Below are 18,401 nucleotides of genomic sequence, written 5' to 3' on the forward strand. Positions count from 1 at the left end.
GTTATGCTCCACAAATAAGTAAAACCATATGATAATTGACTCTCTCTGCTTGACTTATTTCACTCAGCATAATCTCTTCCAGTCCCGTCCATGTTGCTACAAAAGTTGGGTATTCAGCCTTTCTGATGGAGGCATAATACTCCATAGTGTATATGGACCACATCTTCCTTATCCATTCATCCGTTGAAGGGCATCTTGGTTCTTTCCATAGTTTGGCGACCGTGGCCATTGCTGCTATAAACATTGGGGTACAGATGGCCCTTCTTTTCACGACATCTGTGTCTTTGGGGTAAATACCCAGTAGTGCAATTGCAGGGTCATAGGGAAGCTCTATTTTTAATTTCTTGAGGAATCTCCACACTGTTCTCCAAAGAGGCTGCACCAACTTGCATTCCCACCAACAGTGTAAGAGGGTTCCCCTTTCTCCACATCCTCTCCAACACATGTTGTTTCCTGTTTTGTTAATTTTGGCCATTCTAACTGGTGTAAGGTGATATCTCAATGTGGTTTTAAAAAAGGAAGCCTTCATACACTGTTGGTAGGAATGTAAATCAGTATAACCATAATGGAAAATGTTATGGAGGTTATTTTTTTTTTGAATGATTTTCACAGTTGGTTTTTCATATAAGGCCTTTATTGTGTTGAGGTATGTTCCCTCTAAGCACATTTTGTTGAGAGTTTTTACCATGAATGCATCCTATACTTTGTCAAATGCTTTATCTGCATCTATTAAAATGGTCATATGGTTTTTAACCTTTCTCTTACTGATGTGATGTATCATGTTGATGGATTTGTGACTATTGAACCACCCTTGCAATCCAGGAATAAATCCAGCTTGATCATGGTGAATTATTTTTTAATATATTGTTGGAACTGGTTTGCTAATATTTTGTTAAGGATTTTTGGATTTGTGTTCACCAGAAATATTGGACTCTAGTTCTCTTTTGTGTGTGTGTGTGTGCAGTGTCTTTACGTGGCTTTGGAATCAGGGTAATGTTGGCCCCATAGAATGAATTTGGACATTTTCATTTCTTTTCTACTTTTTTTATAGTTTGAAAAGAATTGATATTAAGTTTTCTTTAAATGTTTGGTAGAATTTGCCTATGAAGCCATCTGATCCCGAACTTTTGTTTTTTGAGGGAGTTTTTTCATTACTGATTCAATTTCTTTGCTCGTAATTGGTCTGCTCAAATTATCTATTTCTTCCTGTTTTAGTTTTGGCAGTTTTTATATTTCTAGGAATTTATCCATGTAGTTTTTCTTAATATTCTCTTATAATTGTTTGTTTTTCTCCATTGTTATTTGTTATTTTTCTTCTTTCATTTGTGATTTTATTATTTTATTTATTTGGTTTCTTTCTCTCTCTTTTTTTTTTGATAAGTCTGATTTTTTTTTCCAATTTATTTATTTTCAGAAAAACATTATTCATTATTTTTTCACCACACCCAGTGCTCCATGCAAGCCGTGCCCTCTATAATACCCACCACCTGGTACCCCAACCTCCCACTCCCCCGCCACTTCAAACCCCTCAGATTGTTTTTCAGAGTCCATAGTCTCTCGTGGTTCACCTCCCCTTCCAATTTACCACTGAAGTTTTTAAGCTCTGGGACTGTCTTACTCACTTTGACTTGACACCCCCACCCCCACTCTTGCCTAGTGCAGTGTTTAGCACATGGTAGATGTTCAGTAAATATTTATAGACAAAGAAAAGCTATGGAACTGGGTGAGGGGGTTGGAAATAAGGGAAGTGTTTAAGGTTCTGTCTAGCCCTGGAAAACACAGTTGGGTCATAATCTTGATTTCTTATATTTTCCCAGAGGGAAAGAGTAGCAGTAATTTGAGACCTTAAAAATACTGCCTGCTAACTAATGGTTGAGCTGTATGGAAGTGTTTGAACTGGACTATGAAGGTTGTACAATTCTAGTTATAGCAGCAATTTAACTATTTTCTTTTTTATCTTTTAAAAAGATTTATTCAGATATAAGTGACATACAGGGTGATGAGTATTAAGGAAGGCACGTGTTGTGATGAGCACTGGGTGTTATATACAACTAATGAATCATTGAATACTACCTCAAAAACTAATGATGTACTATACAGTGGCTAAATAAACATAATAAAAAATAATTTACATGCAATAGACTGCACATATTTAAAGTATATGAATATATATATTATATATGTATATTTATATATGTGTATATTATGTGCAAATATAATATATAATCTCCATGAAAGCATCATGACAATGAAGATGTTGAACATATCCCTCATCCTCCAAGGTCTGCCTTTCTTCTCTGTAATCCCTCTTTCATGCTCTTCCTCCCACAGACAACCATTAAACTCTTTTCTGTCACTACAGATTAGTTTACCTTTTCTAGAATTTTATGTAAATCAAATCATAGAGCATATACTATCCCTGGCTAGGTTTCCTTAAGCATAATTATTTTGAGATTTAAATATGTTGTGGTGTGTATCTATATACTTCATTCCTTTTTATTGCTATGTAGTACTCCAGTGTATAAATACACTAAATTTGTTTTTTTAATTTACCTATTGATGGACCCTTAGGCAATTTCTGGTTTTCTGGCTATTACCAATAATGTTACTATAAACATTCATGTACAAATCTTTGCACAGACATAGGCTTTAATTTCTTATAGGTAAACAGTCAGGAAAAGAATGACTAGGTCATACAGTAGGTGTACACTTAACTTTTTAAGAAACTGCCAAATTGTTTTCCAAAGTAGTTGAAGCATTTTACATTTCCATGAGGAAAATGTGAGAATTCCAGTTCTCCCACATAATCTCCAACACTTGCTATATTTAAAAAAATTCAACCATCCTAATATTTTGTAGTGGTATCTCATTATGATTTCAATCTGGATTTCCCTAATGACTAATTAAGATGAACACCTTTATCTCTTCATGCACTTATTTGCTATTGTGTATCTTTGGTGAGATATGTGTTCAGACTTTTACCTGTTTTTTAAACTGAGTTGTTCATTTTCTTATTTTTAGGTCATGACAGTTCTTTATATATTCTGAATACAAGTCCTTTATCAGATATAAGAATCACAGATTTTCTCCTAGTTGGTGGCTTGTCTTTTCATTGTCTTAACAGTGTCTTTCACAGAAATTTTTACTTTTAATTTTGATGAAGTCTACTTTATCAATTTGTTCATTCATGGATAAATTTTGGTGTTATATATAAGATATATTTCCATAACCCAAGGTCACAATAGTTTTATTCTGTGTTGACATCTTAAAAATTGTGATTTTACATTTAGGTATGTCATTAATTTTGAGTTGATTTTTGCATACTAAGCAAGATATAGGTCAAAGTTCATATTTTTTGCATTTGGATATCCAATTGTCTCTTTTCTTCAGCAAATTACTTTTGCACCTTTGTCAAAAATCAGTTGTCAAAATATGTGTGTGTCTATTTTTGAATCCCCTATTCTGTTAACATTAATTTATTGACCATCTTTATGGCAATGCCATGCTATCTTGATTATGGTAGCTTTATAATAATTTTTGAAATCATGTAATGTTAGTCTTCCAACATTGTTCTTCTTTTTGTATTTTTAAAAGATTTTATTTATTTGAGAGAAATAGAGTGGGAGCAGAAGCAGAGGAAGATGGACAAGCACACTCCCCACAGAATACAGAAACCCACATGAAGCTAAGTCTCACAACCCTGAGATCATGACCTTAAGCCAAAATTAAGAGTTGGGCATTTAACCAACTGAGTCACCCAGGTATCCCTGTTCTTCTTTTTAAAAGTTGTTTTAGACCATAGCATTATGAATCTAGATATCAACCATTCCAGAAAAAATCTGGAATGACCACAGATTCATGGAAATTAAATAACATGCTACTAAACAATGAATAGGTCAACCAGGAAATAAAAGAAAATATAAAACTTCCATGAAAACACAATGGTCCAAAACTTTTGGGATGCAAAAAAAGCAGTTCTAAGAGGAAAATTTATAGCAATACAGGCCTATTCAAGAAGCAAGAAATTTTTCAAATAAGCAAGCTAATCTTACACCTACAGAGGCTTGAGTAAGAACAGCATACAAAACCTAAAACCAGCAGAAGGAAATAATAAAGATTAGAGCAGAAATAAATGAAATGGAAATTTTAAAAACAATAGAACAGATCAATGAAACCAGGGGCTGGTTCTTTGAATAAAATCAGACAAACCATAAGTGACTCTTAATCTCACGAAACAAACTGTGGGTTGCTGGGGGGAGGGGCGTTGGGAGAAGGGGGTTAGGGTTATGGACATTGGGGAGGGTATGTGCTTTTGGGTAAATTGTGTTTTTCCTAGCAGAAAAAAAACTTCAGTGGTAAACAACAAAGAATGATATCCAACATCCTAGTGTGAAATCACCGATGTTTGTTTTCTAAGTTCCAGTGGCCTTCTGCTTTCTTCCTCATTCTCCTTATTAAAGCAAAGATTGATCAAAACCTCTCTGATTCTTGCCTGAGCTCACAGCTTTTATCAGACCCCTGGCCTGAAAACATGAAGATCCTGTTGATCCAGAGTCCATTGAAAACCCCACCTGGGTTTTCACCTCTCCCCTTATCTGGCTTCTAGTCCCATAAACACAAAACAGAGCTACCACCTCTCCCTTCACATGCCTCCCTTGCCCTGGCTTTGAACCCCCAACACCAATCTGGCTGAACCAGATGGCCCAAAATTTGTGCTGCTAGGAGTCCCTTGGATTTGTAGGGCTGGCCCTTCAGAATGAGGGACAAGGAGAAGCTGAATATTCAGACAGTAGTCAGGGAGGGAAGTAGTCAGGGAGGTTATGAGAGCGTATGGGGGAATAAGAAATGCCAGATGACTTAGCCCAAAGCCGAGGGAAAAAAAAGAAAAACTAAGCATTTCACTTGGTTATATATTAAAATTTAAGGAATTAGTCACTTAAATTGACTTTCTAATATATGCTTCCCAATGACCATAAAACAGTTATTCTATGTAGACAATTCAATATGTATTAAATAGCTTAGTTATAAGTTGCATTTGACCACAACAGCAAACTCTGTTCATAAATACTCAAGTTTTCTGTAGGACTACTTTATGACGCATATTTCTTTAGGACACAAGGAAGTGGCATCACACCCTGGAAATGTTGAAGAAAGAAAGAAACACATCATTTTTTAAGGTTAAGAGACTGAAAAGTTATGGTAAGCCCAGAATGTCTTTTCTTGGATGTCTTCATTTAACAACTGCCTTTTGATACCATTACAAAACAAGTTTGGAGACACAGCAAAGTGTATCTGCTTAACGCATTTTGCGCTTTGAAGGCCCTTCACCTTCCTATTATCAGTTTTTCTATCTCTTCTCAACATATGTACACCTTTCTAAATTACTAAATCACCAATTATCTCCACTTCTATCTTGTGTTACAGCCATAACTTCAAAGCATACACAGTGTGATCTGTGTGGTATCCCTAGGAGAAGGGTGGCCACCAAGGCATAAGGGTATCTAGTCAAGAGAAAATCTCTTTTCTCTAAAGCTATTCCTGTCTCCTGAGCACTTTAGAGGATGTAGATTACTCTCTAACTATTCCTGATTCTTCTGGAAAATGGGGTATCTGAAGAATGCCCGACATTTGGAGAGCTATCTCTCTACGAAAAAAGGGAGGGAAAAGTTACTATTATGTTTGGAGTGGAGTTTCCACAAAGCTGGACATTCTAGAAAACAAAAGCATGTATAAAGCCTTGTATCCTGGGTTCTAGCAGAAAGCCAACTCCTGATGCAGTTTGCCGTGTGCATCCTAACTTGTAGGTGTCAAGGTGAAGTGAACTTTCAGTGGAAAGTAGGCTGCATTGAACATTTGAGCCATTTATTTGCTCCTTTTCAAAAGCCTGGTCTTTTTCCCCCCTACATTACATTATGTAAGTTTACTTAGGAAAAATTATTCTGGGCCTTTAAAAGGATTTACTAAGAAGGAGGAAATACCACTATTTTTCACACTGGGCTTTGCCAAGTTGTAACATTTTCTAGAGTTGACAGGACCAATGAGTCCCATCTCTGGATTTTGCATGCTTTCTGTATTTAAAGTTGTTCAAAGAAGAAGCATCACATTTTACTTTGGGAGACCCATTCTATTATTTTCCAAAGTTCAGTGCAGTACGGAGGGTTGGGATGAACATTGGCTTAGGGATAAAAATCTCTGAGTCTCACTTTCCTCATATGTAAATCAAGAGGGTGAAACTTCATCTCTAAATTTACACTCCATAAAGTTTTTTCCATTTCTGACATATGATGATTTTTAAATTCATTTATAGACTCAGTTATTAGTTACTGAGCATGTAACATGTGTTAGACATTGCATTGGCAGGGGGAAGATGGGGGTGTCAGGTACAACAGTGGAAAAGACATTGTCCCAGCTCTTAAAAAGTTCTAGTGGATTTTTTCATGTCACTTTAAAGGCCCTGAACCTTTTTTTTAGGGGGATGAGGAGTCGTTGATGAGTTTATTGTGCTTGTGTGGGTGGGGTGGATGGGTAGATGGGTTTTTTTCACGTTGAGAAAACCAAACCATCCAGTAGAAACCACTGAAGAGACTGTTGCAGTGGTTACTGACAGAGGTGAGGAGGGCTTGAACTAAAGAGGATAGAAAGGAAGAGACCCATTCAATACTGAGTCCACAATGTAAAATTAGTAAAATTTGAGGGCCTTTAAAACACATAGCCTTGTTACTACTATAAAGCATTCAAAATGGTATAAGGATCTGCCTTTGCCTTCATGGCTTCAGGAGATAGTTATATGCTCCCTTGGAAACTCAAGCAAAAGAAAAATTTCACTATAGAATGACAAAGTTAGGAGATAATCTGTAAAACAAGAAGGTGTTTGAAGCCAGTTGTGATGATTAGTTCTCCTTTCAAAGTAGATGCAAAGTATTGTAGGATGTCAGGGGTGGAATGAAATCTGCATCAATTGGAGTGGTCAAGTAAGATTTCATAAAGGAAGAGGTTGGCAGATGTACAGTAGTGGAAGAAATACATGAAGGCAATAAGATATAGATTGTTTGTTTTGTGGAAAAGCATGTGGTTCAGTTGGAGAGTAGTATGAGATAGATGGTTAAATGTAATTGCAGATAAGGTTAGATTAGATAAATGGGAGTCAGATCTCTAAAGGGGCCACAAGTCATGCTAGATCGTTAAGACTTTATTCTAAATGTAGTGGGAAGCTGCTGAAAATTTTTGAGCAAGAAGAGACAATCTGATATGGGATATAGGAAATGAATTTGATAACAATGTGGAAGATGGATTGAAGAGAGTAAAGACTGTGAAGATCAATTAGAAGATCGTTGTAGTATATTATGTCTGATCATTCTGCACTGTTGCTTTCCCTCCTCACACACAGGTACACACACACACCAACTACTTCTCTATTCCCTGGGACACTGAAAAAGCAGGTCCTTTTCTCTCTGGGCCCTAGGTCCAATTTCAGCAGCCTTAGGTTGAAATCACCACTCTTGATCTTGGCACACAGAAAAGGTTTCTTTTGGTGCTGGTTCAAACCTCTTCCCCAGCGCCACCAAGTTGAACTTCCCATTGTGAAAGGCAAACAGCTCAGAGTGAAATACACATTTGCCTGGCATGAAATTCTTCTCTCAACCAAATGCATTTCCTAAAATGTCCAAGATTTTCCTTTAACAGGTACACAAAATATCTATCTGTAACTTCAGGTACACTATGTCTAGCAGACAGAACAGGCCCACAGTGACTTCTGGAGAGAAGGTAGTCATAACAGCCATCTAAGAACTGGGGGGGCATTCACACAGCTGGTTCAATTACCTCAGGGTGGAGAAAATAACCTTCCTCAGGGCAAGATCTCTTTGATTTCCTAGAATGTGAGAGCTAATGGGCTCATTAGAGAGCATTCTCCTACAGATGAGGTGACTGAGACCCAAAGAGAATAAGTAGACTTTCTTAGATTACTCTGCTAATTAGTGACAGAACTGGGACTAGATGCAGTTTCTTAAGGTCCAGATCAGTCTTCTTTTCATTATATTCAGCATTCAAGGAGATGTTGGTCTGATTCCTGTTGCTGTATCCTAGAGAAAAGTTTGCTCTTATGCAGCCAATTTTCAGGAAATTGAGAATTTAAAGATAAGGAAGATTAAGAGACTTATACAAGTTTCAAAAAAGAATTTCAAAAGAAAGTAATAAGAGGTTAACACCTTGAAGATTACAGAGTGCCCAGGAGCATAATACCATTGACAATAAAATATTTTAAAATATTTCTGAATTTGTAGAATACAATTTTATGTCCCTAATATTTGTTGTTAATGGTCACTCAACAATTTGAATATTTCTTTTAATTAAACTTTTTAAGAAAAGATTTTATTTATTTATTTGACAGAGAGAGACACAGTGAGAGAGGGAACACAAGCAGGGGCAGTGGGAGAGAGAGAAGCAGGCTTCCTGCTGAGCAAGGATCCCAATGTGGGGCTGGATCCCAGGACCCGGGGATTACGACCTGAGCCAAAGGCAGCTGCTTAACCAACTGAGCCACCCAGGCACCCTTAATTAAACTTTTTATTTTGAGATAATTGTAGATCATCATGGAGCTATAAGAAACAATACAGAAAGATCTAAATTACACTCTTTCCAGTTTTCTGTAATGGTAACATTTTGAAAAACTGTAGGACAATATTGCAGGATATTGACATTGATACAGATAATATAGAATATTTCTGTCACCACAAGGATTCCTTATGTTGCCCTTTTATTGGCATACCTACTTTCTTCCTGCCACATCCTCACATCCAGCTTCCATAGCTCCAGACAGCCACTAATTTACTTTTCATTTATATACTTTTGTCATTTCAAGAATATGTAAATTGAATCTTACAGCATGTAACATTTTGGAATTGGCTTTTTTTCACTAGGCATAGTTCTCTGGATATTCATCCAAGTTATTTCATGTATCAATAGTTTGTCTCTTCTTATGGCTAAATAATATTCTGGGTCTGGATATACCACAGATTGTTTATTCATTCACCCCATTGAAAGACATATGTGTTATTGCTAGTTTTTGGCTCTTACAAATAAAGCTGCTATGAACATTTGTGTACAGTATTTGTGTGAATACAAGCTTTCATTTTTCTGACGTAGAAGCCCAAGGATGTGATTACTGGATCACATAGTAGTTGCATGTTTAGTTTTTTGAGAATCTGCCAAACCATTTTCCAAGTGGCTGTATCACTTTATACCTCCCCTAGCAATGCACAAGTGGTCCAGTTTCTCTGCATCCTTACCCACATTTGGTATTGTGACTATTTTCTACTCTAGACATTATTATAGGTTTGTAGTGATATCTTCCTGTGGTTTTAATATGTATGCTCCTAATGGATAATGATGCTGTGAATATCTTTTCACATGCTTATATTCTGTATATTCTCTTCAGTGGGATGTTTTGTCAACTTTTTTTTTTTGCCAGTTTTATAATTGGGTTGTTTTACTGTTGATCTTAGAAAATTCGTTATATATTTTGGTTATGAGTACTTTGTTTTATATTTGATTTGCAATCATATTCTTCCAGTTAGTGGTTTGTCCTTTCATCTACTTTACAGGGTCTTTTTTTTTTCTTAAAAGTTTTTATTTCAATTCTAGTTAGTTAACATACAGTGTTACATTAGTTTCAGGTGTATAAAATAGTATTCAACACTTCCATACAGCACCTGTTCTCCATAGTTAAGAGTCTGTTTCTTGGTTTGTCCCTTTCTCTCTCTCTCTTTTAAACCACCGGGTCTTCCTCAAAGCAAAATATTTTTACTTTGGTGAGGCTCAATGTATCAATTTTTCCTTTTCTGAATTGTGATTTTGGTGTCAATTCTACAAACTCTTTGCCAAACCCTAGATCCTGAAGATTTTCTTCTATGTGTTTTTCTAAAAGTTTTATAGTTTTATAGTGTACATTTAAGTCCATGAAACACTTTGAGGTAATTTTTTGTATATGGTATAAGACAGGTCAGGATTTTTCTTTTTTTGTCCATGGATGTCCTCTTGCTCCAGTACCATGTGTTTAAAAAAATCCTTCCTCCATTGTATTGTTTTTGCATTTTTGTTAATAATCAGTTGGGCATATATGAGTGGGTGGATTTCTGGGTTCTTAGGTTTAATTCATCATTCTGTATGCATATCACTCTTTCAGTGTCACAATCTTGATTACTCTAGCTATATACTATCTTGAAATTGGGTAGAATGATTCTTCCCACTTTAGTCTTATTTTTCAAAATTGCCTTACCTATTCCAGTTCTTTTGCTTTTCCAAATAAAATTTATTATAATGTTTATAGCTATAAAAAATCTTGCTAGGATTTAGGAGGAATTATGTTAAATTTGTACATAAATATGGGGGAGAAATGACATCTTTGTTGAATTCTTTAATCCATGAACACAATGTCTCTCCATTTGTTTAGATCTTTTATTTCTTTTATCAGCTTTTTATAGTTTTCAGCATAAAAGTTCTATACATATTTTGTTAGACTTACACTTAAATATTTCATTTTTTAAGCAATATAAATGGTAATATATTTTTAATTTTGGTGACCTCATGCTTATTACCAGTATAAAGAAACTCTATAATTGATTTTAGTATGTTTGTCTTTTTCTTGTTTTGTTTTATTTTTAATTTTTATTTTATTTTTTATTTGTTGTTTTATGTTAGTCACCACATAGTACATCATTAGTTTTTGATATAGTGTTCCATGATTCACTGTTTGTGTATAACACCCAGTGGTCCATGTAATCCATGCCCTCCTTAATACTCATCACCAGGCTCACCCATCCTTCTACCCCCTTCCGTTCAAAAACCCTCTGTTTTCCAGAGTCCATAGTCTCTCATGGTTCCTCTCCCACCGATTTCTTTGCCTTCATTTTTCCCTTCTCCAAATGTCCTCCATACTATTCCTTATATTCCATAAATGAGTGAAACCATATGATAATTGACTTTCTCTGATTTATTTCATTTAGCATAATCTCCTCCAGTCCCATCCATGTTGATGCAAAAGCTGGGCATTCATCCTTTGTGATGACTAATATTCCATTTGTATATATGCACCACATTTTCTTTATTCATTCCTCTGTTGAAGGGCATCTTGGCTCTTTTCACATTTTGGCTATTGTGAACATTGCTGCTATGAACGATGGGGTGCATATGGCCATTCTTTTCACTACATCTGTACCTTTGGGGTAAATACCCAATAGTGCAATTGTTGGGTCATAGGGTAGCTCTATTTTTAATTTTTTGAGGAATCCCCACACTGCTTTCCAAAGTGGCTGCACCAACTTTCATTCTTACAAACAGTGTAAGAGGCTTCCCCTTTCTCCACAACTTCTCCAACATTTGTTGTTTCTTGCCTTGTTGCTTTTTGCCATTCTAACTAGTGTAAGTTGGTATCTCAGTGTGGTTTTGATTTGAGTTTCCCTAATGGCTAATGATGATGAACACTTTTTATGTGTCTGTTAGCCATTTGTATGTCTTTTTTGGAGAAGTATCTGCTCCTCTGCCCATTTTTTGACTTGGTTATCTGATTTTTGGGTGTTGAGTTTGAGAAGTTCTTTATAGATCTTGGATATCAGCCCTTTGTCTGTAGTATGCTCTTTATGTTGATGAAATTTCCTTCCGTTCCTATTTTTTGATAGATATCATGAATGGATGGTGAATCTAGTCAAATTCCTTTTCTGCATAGATTGATATGATCATGTGATTTTTCTTCTTTAGCCTGTTAATATGGTTTTTTGATTGATTTTCAAATATGAATCAGCCTTGCATCCTTAGATAAATTTTGTTTGGTTATGGGGTATAATTTTTATTTCATATTGCTGACTTCTATTCTTATGCCAGGGCTTATGTCTGCCCATTTATGTCTGCCTTTTTGTTTATTGCCTGTTTTTTCATTCTGTGTTTTCCTTTTTCTTTACTGTGGGTTATTAGAGTAGACATTTATAATCACACTATACAGTGTTAGGATATTTCTTCAAAAATCAAACATAATTAGAAAACTCAAGATGAAAAGGAAAGTGTACTTTACTCATATTTTGATTCTTTCATTTGTTTTATCTTCCTGAAGTCGAAAGATTCCTTCTTCTATTGTTTCTTTTCTGTTTAGAGATTTTTTTGCCATTCATTTTTATAATAGGGCTGGCTCCTGCCAACAAACTCTCTTAGTTTTCCTTCTCTTCAGAATGTTTCAATTTCTCTTCTATTTCTGAGTTATATTTTCATCAGATATAGGAATCTGGATTGACAATTCTTTTCTTTCAGCACTTAAAAAAGGCTGTGCCACTTCCTTCCGGTCTCCATGATTCCTTAAGAAAAATTTGCGTCATTCAAATTATTTATCTGTTATAAATAAATTGAAGTCTTCCTCTGCAACTCCAATGACATGACTGTTAAATCTCAGACTCTGTTCACTTTTTTCCAAACTATTTTCTCTCTGTTATTCAGATTGAGCAAATTCCATTGTTCTCTCTTCAGGGTCATGGATTCTTCCCTTTGCTCCTTCCATTCTGCTGTTGAGCCCATCCTTGTTATTATTTTTTTCTTTTTTGGTTATTGCATTTTTCAGTTCTCAAGTTTTCATTTGGTTCTTCTTTATGTCTTTTATTGTTGGCTGAGGCTTTTTATTTCTTCACTGAGAATCCATTTTTAGTTTGTTTCAAGCATGCAAGTAATTATGTGTTTAAGTATTTTTATGGGACTTCTTTCCAATATTTATCAGGTGGGAAGCTAGGGTGGTGCAGTCAGTTAGGTGTGTGACTCCTGGTTTTGGCTTGGGTTGTGATCTCAGGGTCACAAGATTGAGCCCTACTTTGATCTGGGCTCCATGCTCAGCATGGGGTCTGCTTGAGAGTCTCTCTCCCTTTGCACCCCCTGATTGTGTTCTTTCTCTCTCTCTCTAAAATAAATTAATAAATAAATCTTTTGAAAAAATAAAATAAAATATCTATCAAGTAATTCTAATATTTCTATCATCTTGGCACCAATTGATTGTCTTCCTTTAAACAGATTTCTTGGGGGTTGCCTAGGTGGCTCAGTCAGTTAAGCTTCTGTCTTTGGCTCAGACTAGGATACCAGGGTCCTGAGATCAAGTCTCTCATTGGACTCCCAGGGAGCCTACTTCTCCCTCTTCACCCTGCTTATGCTCTCTATCTCACTATCTCTCTCTGTCAGATAAATAAATAAACTCTTTTTTTAAAGGTATGGAAAAAAATAAACAGATTTATTGAGGTGTGATTCATATACAAAGGACTGTACATATTTAATGTGGACACTTTGATGAACTTGGGCATATCTAAACACCTATGATACCATTTTGTTAGTTTGGGATCTTGGTTCTTGCTATGATTGGCGATTTTTAAAACTGAAACCTGGATATTTGGGGTACTATTGTATGAGAGTCTGGACCTTATTTAAATCTTCTACATTGCTAGCTTCTCACACTGTTCTGGCAGAGAAAGGGAACACACCTTGTTACTGCCAGGTGAAGGTAGAAGTCCAGTTTCCCTACTCACTTAGCTTACTTTGACACTCAGGTGGGGTGGGATTCTCATTATTGTTAGGTGGGGGTGACATTTTCGGTTTCCTACTACTGATATCTCCCTGGCTAGGAGGAATAAGAGTACCTCATGATGCTTTCCACACGGCATCTAATGACACAAAAGGATGGGGTGGTTTTATGACTGCTGGTTAATGGTGAAAGCTTTTATTCTCCATTAGTCCTCCTTTGATACAACCATAAGCAGGGAGGGTAGGAGTGCCTCATTACTGCTAGGTGTGGGTGAAAGTTCAGTTTCCCTATGTAGTCTCCCCTGACACTGTGGGAGAATGAGGGTTTGACCTTGTTACCAGCTGGCAGTGATAAAAGTTTTTAGTTTCCTTTTTGGCTTTCTCTGACTCAAGTCTGGTGAGGGTGTTATGTTGCCTAGTTATAGACCCCTGAGAGTTGTAGACTCCTTACTTGTCCTTCACTGGCATGGACAGAGGTAGAGCCACTACTTTTTCCCATAGTGTTTAGCTGGAAGAGATCAGTTATTACCTAAAATGCTTACTGTCTTCCAAAGCTGTCCTTTCTTGTCCATTTGGCTAGAGAGAAAAGGCTTTTGTTGGACCTTTTTTGTTTCTACCTGTAGGCATTTCCCAGTTGGAGATTTCTTTATTCCCATATCTATGATATATGAGGCAAAAGGAAAACTCAGAAACCAGGAAACTCACCACCATGTCATTCTCTGGGTCCTAAGTTTCCTAGCCAGTCTGCTTTTCTCTAACTTCCAGAGTCTTCTCTAGTTTGTTTTATACATGATGCCCAGGGTTTTCACTTGTACTTTATTGGAAGGAATAGGAGAAAGTAAATCTACTCCATTTTTCCACAATCAGAAGTAGTCAAATATATCTTTTAACAAAAATAATTTGTGTGTGTATGCATGTGTTCACACAAACACGTGCTTTTTTTTCCCCTTTCGGTGGATTTTCCTGGGCCTCTGGCCATCCATGGAGTGCCCTGGAGTCCAGTGGCTCTATACTAAAAAATGCTATTGTATCTGAATTAGTACAACTAACAATTCTAATTACAAACAAAATCTTGTTTACTTATCCAAGAAGACACATTACATTGGCATAAGGCAGTATTGTGCTGTGTTTAGGAATACAAACTTTGGAGCCAGACACCTTGAGTTTGAGTTCCAATTCTGTTGTTGTGTGATCTTGGGAAGATTATGTAACCTCTCCATTCCTCAGTTTCTGCATGTCTAGTATGGGGATAGTGACAGGACTTATCCAAAGGTGGGAGTCAGAACTAAATGAGCTAATATCTGTAAAACATTTTAGAACAGTATCTGCTTTATTATTAAACAAAATAATATACAAAATGAGGAGCTTGCATTATATACCACTAAGAGAGATGTCATCTTTCCCTCCCAAGTTCTTTTTTTTTCTTTTTTCTTTTCTTTTATTTATTTATTTGACAGAGAGAGATCACAAGTAGGCAGAGAGGCAGGCAGAGAGAGAGAGGAGGAAGCAAGCTCCCCGCTGAGCAGAGAGCCCGACGCGGTACTCGATCCCAGGACCCCGAGATCATGACCTGAGCCGAAGGCAGCGGCTTAACCCACTGAGCCACCCAGGCGCCCTCCCTCCCAAGTTCTAAACCTTGCTCACCTCTCTAGTCTTATCTCACACCATTATCAACTAGATCCCTATATTCCAACTGCCATGGATATTGTGTATTTTCTTCAACACATCACATGCTGTTTCAGTTATAGGCCTCCATACTATATCCTATTCACTCTTCCGATCTCAGGAAGGTCCTTTCTTGCATTACAGAGCACTTCTGGTCTCCCTACATTGTGCTCATACAGTATCCTGTGCTTCCTCTACCATTTATGTTCCTAACTTCAAGTAGCTTCAGACCCAGCAGAGGGGGAGCTCTGGTCCCTTTTGTCCTCAATTCAGGCCTCTTGGAACATTATCAGCCATTTGTGATAATAACAATTCTGGAGCTAGTGGGGCTGAGTCTGGGACACAAATAGCTTGAGATAGGTTTGAGAACATAGATTTGAGTATACAAATTTGAACAGGAACTTGGGGAACAGAGCAAAACAAAATAAAATAAAAAAGGAACCTCACTAAATCTTCTTTATAATTTCATTTTAAATGCAGCTTCTTAGTCTTTAAGCTTTTAAAGAGAACTTCACATGCAACAACAGTTTAGTTATACTGAAAAAGTGTTTTTAATTGAAGAAATTTATTATAAGCATGCGAAGTCTGAAATTAAGAGTGAAAAAATAAATACTGACTCAGCAAGCCAATTCTGAAAGCCTGCCAACCTCTGACTTAGATGCCAGAAGCCCCAGCGTGCGACCTTCAGTTGCTGATAATCATCATTGCCTTATGCCTTCCAACTTAGAGGTCATGTGCCCCTGGAGCCCATTGTTTTTGCTTTTGCTTTTGTTTTTGTTTTCAGGCTTTTTCCTCCACTTCTTTCCTTTACCTTTAATCTTCTGCCTGCTAGTCTACCTGTGTTTGACTTTTGGTAAATATCTCATCCATCTTTCTTTTGTGTCCTAAACCCTTCCAAGGTCTAACTGGCCTTTTTTTTTTTTTTTCTGAAGCATGTTGGAGGCAGATAAATATATAGCAACTGTTTATTATCAAAGCTTGCTGATTTTTCTCCCTTAATGTCTCCTGCATATGACATTGGATTCCCACCATTACCACAATTGGTCAGGACCCCATTAGCTAACTGCTTTTCTTACCTCCAGTATCTACTTTCTCCAATGTATTCTGAACGTCATTTCCAAATCATTTTCCTTCATGACACCTATTATCACACAATTTTATCCTTTTGCCTCACGGTGAAGGCCAAAAGCTTTAATCTGATTTAAATTCCCACCGCAATCTGTTCCCAATTCATTTTTTAAGCCATATCACAAACTATGTCCCTACCCAGATCATGAACCTGGACATGGTACAGCATTTTCTTAAGTTCCTTACAGAGGTTTCTAAATTATACCTTTTAAAACCTCACTGAAAACCCTCTCCTCTTTTAAAACCATTCTGGATATATCACCTTCCCTCCACCTTTTTAGTAGCCTCTCCTCCGTTCCCCAATGTACCCATACACACGTCCATTCAGAACTTTGAAACTTAACGTACAATGCTACTCCAAGTCCAGCTGTCTCTCCTGAATGTGGCTGAGACAGTATTCACAAATATTCCCCTGACTTCCTTGTATTTCTTAGCCTTCCTTGCAATTATTGGGAGCATGTAAATTGAACTGACCAATGAACTGTGAGCTGAAATGACATATGTTACTTCTGAGTTGACACAATTAAGAGCCAGTAGGCATTGTCCTATTCCTCCCCTGTTATAGCAACCTTGGAAACTATGTCTTGACCTGGTAGGACTTCAACATGAAGGAGTTTGAATTTTAAGCCATTTGAAGGAAGAGAACCCCTACCAACCTGCTCCTGACTCTATGAGTGCAAAACAAACTCTTGTATCGTTAATCTGTTGATATTTCCTGGTTTACCTGTTGCTACCACTAACATTAATTATTCTAACTCACTGGGTAACTTCAGAAATGCAGCCTTACAATTTCTTGAGCTCACTTAGTTCCAACAAATATCACTTCTACTCCACTTTAGGAATTCTGTAACCACATCCTAGAGCTTGTCATCTTGTAAATCTCATCTATCTCCAGAAACTTCAATTCAGTTATATCACCCTCTGATCAAAGCATCCTAATCTTCCTCCTCTCAATTTTCCCCACTCCCACTAAACTTGTTGCTTAATATCTTTGAGGATTCGAAATCTTTGACCCTTCTCTAGTCTCAGAGTTGCTGGCTCCTTGCTGGCTTCACGTTTAATGCAAAGCTGGAGCAAATTCTCATGCCTTTTTCTATACCCTCACTTTTGCCCTTAATTTCTTTACCTACTTATCTTTCCATCAGCCCTGCCCCGCAAATATCCAACATCAGATGCACATAAAGATCCATTTCCTTTACTTTAAATCTTGGGTTGCAACGTGCTACTGCAGAAAATAACATAAGTACACTGGTAGGCACCATTTCCAAGTTAAGCTTTTTTTTTTTTAGGATTTTATTTATTTATTTGTCAGAAAGAGAGAGAAAGGGAGGGCAAGTCGGGGGTGGGGGGCAGAGGAAGAGGGAGAAGAAAATCCCCCTGCTGAGTAGGGAGCCTGAAGTGGGGCTCAATCCGAGGACCCTGGGATCATGACCTGAGCCGAAAGCAGATGCTTAACCAACTGAGCCACCCAGGCACCCCCAATGGTAAACTTTCTAATCTCACATGTACTCCCAAAGTTGCTGACACTTCTATTTTTGTTCTAATCAGTTCTTTTTCTTTCATTTGTCACTAATGCCAGTGACAAATTTATCCTACTATTCTTAAGACCACTAAGTGCACATCTCAGATGATCTTGCCTCCTTCACAGAGAAATTTAAAGCCACCTAGAAGTTCCCTAAACTAACCATTCTGCATTTATTTCCTTTCCTCTTGTCATATGGGAAGAACTGCCCTTATCTTTTCCAAGACAAATCATTCCAATCATGATTTGCCTCTGCAGAGTCATTACTCCATCAGTTAGCCCCCTCACCTCTTCTATGTCTTTAAGCTTTCTTTTTTGCACAGGTTTTTCTCATTTTGGGAACAAACAACCTCAAATACTCTCTATCTTAAATAATTCACCTTCCTTCAAGAGCGTCTCTTCCTCAAGGTATCACCATATTCTCTTAATTTTCTTCGCAGCTAAGCATCTTGAAAAAAGCAGTTTGTATTCAAAGACTCTATGTCTTTGCCTCTGACTTATTACTCAGTCTGCAGCAATATGGTGTCTGCTTTTGTCTTGCTGA

The sequence above is a fragment of the Neovison vison genome, chromosome X, assembly GCF_020171115.1.
Source record: "Neovison vison isolate M4711 chromosome X, ASM_NN_V1, whole genome shotgun sequence".
Lineage (NCBI taxonomy): Eukaryota > Metazoa > Chordata > Mammalia > Carnivora > Mustelidae > Neogale > Neogale vison.